The 1,692-nt window shown below is 34.7% G+C and overlaps 1 long non-coding RNA gene across 1 annotated transcript; it reads right to left on the bottom strand.

Annotated features, from left to right (window-relative positions):
• Window positions 1–773: 773 nt before the first annotated feature.
• Window positions 774–1,364, bottom strand: LOC125529692. The gene is made up of 3 exons (XR_007292721.1): window positions 1,303–1,364; window positions 910–982; window positions 774–809 (listed from the first exon to the last, which is right to left on the bottom strand). It is a non-coding gene; the product is annotated as an uncharacterized LOC125529692 (long non-coding RNA).
• Between the last annotated feature and the right edge of the window lie 328 nt (window positions 1,365–1,692).

Here is a 1,692-nt window from a genome sequence, read left to right as displayed (position 1 = left end):
CTAGTACAAACTCTAGGGCTGTTTGTGACACTTATAGGAATAGCCCAATGGATTGATTGGAAACAATAACTTCGAGGTGGTTTCGTACCCTACCATAATCTCTTCGTTCTTTCTCCTCTATTAGTGACTTTGGAGTGACTCTTTCACTACAACAAGACCCTTCCTATAGCAACGCTTTTTTTCGTATCTAAAAGTCCATATATGCGTTGTTAGTGTATTTACCAACGCTTTGGGATGCGTAGCCTTATCCAGTGTTGCTAGCGCATAGTGCAACGCTTATAGTGCCATTGGTAAAGGGGCCGTTGCAAGAGTACAACAAATAAAATAGACTTGTGCAACACTTTTATACGTTGGTGCTTAATGTACAGGAATCAAAATCCCATTGCTTGGCAACAAAGAATTTGCAACGGTTAATTGTTGACACATATGATGTGAATAATATTATTTTTTATATATAATGTCAGCATCTAAATTAATGCTCCATGAAGAGATACCATGAAAATATTACTCACGGGAAGAAGAAATCATATACTTAATAAAATTGTTGGATAACAATAGTGATTATTACAGAAGGAACATCATCTAATGTGATGTATAATCTAAATATTTTCTTGATAGCAAACTTAAACTAAAAGCATCCATCACATCCCTACAACTTATCTAAAACTTAACCGAGGAACATCATCCCTACAACTTAACTAAAACTGAAAGCATCCAGCATCATCATCATCACGAACAGGAACATCATTATCGTCATTGCAGTATACTTGCCACACACACCCATCTAATCCTCCATTTATCTTTTGAATCTACAAACAAAAAACAAAATGAACCGTTAACTCCAGAAACTCATCTACACTAGCTGAATACTATGTACTTCCTCTAGTAAATCGCTGTGAAGAAACTCACCTTGTGAGATCAAATATGAAGTAGTATTAGTAAATGTCAAGTTCATCCTCTCCTCTGCTTGCATGCCACATACCTGCATTGGTACACATGCTAATTAGCTCAAGTAAATAGTTCTTTGAAACTGAAAACAAACCATGATAATTTGTGTGTTGTAAATACAATAGAACAACAAGTATTTTTTGTGATACATAGTGACCTCCATTTTACAAATGGCATAGATAATGATGAGCAAATATTTTGTGGGCGACAAACAACTCTGGACCCAGAAAAGGAGGATTGCAAATCAATAGTGTGTATACTGTTATAGGAAAATCTTATTGGGCAAACCAAACTAATTTATATTGAAATTGCTAAAATAGTAACTAATTTATAGTGGAATGGCTAAAAGAGTACCTTAATCTTATAGGGACAACTTGTAGGTGCGTATTTCCTTGCAGTGCATTTCATGAGTACAGCCTCATAGTACTGAAAAATAGTAGTACATCACAGGTCAATCCTTGTATTTAGTTTGTTCTTTCCCTTTCTGTATGGAATTTGCAAAATAAAAACGTCTGTTCCATCCATATTTCATACATATAATAGGCAGAATAGAACTTGTTCCTGACTTTTAGTGCGGAATAGTACCCGAAAAAATACATCTATAGAAGCACCATGTCCTGAACTAATGATAACCACAATACCAATATCCTTGTTAGTTTAAAAAGGTAAACTTCTAATACAAAAATATTTCCCATGATTTTTTAAATAGGATACATGGAGATACCATGTTACCACAAAGGCAGT

Source organism: Triticum urartu, unplaced genomic scaffold (assembly GCF_003073215.2).
Source record: "Triticum urartu cultivar G1812 unplaced genomic scaffold, Tu2.1 TuUngrouped_contig_5777, whole genome shotgun sequence".
NCBI lineage: Eukaryota > Viridiplantae > Streptophyta > Magnoliopsida > Poales > Poaceae > Triticum > Triticum urartu.
Note: the sequence above shows the minus strand (reverse complement) of the source record. Positions and strands in the feature narration are given on the sequence as shown.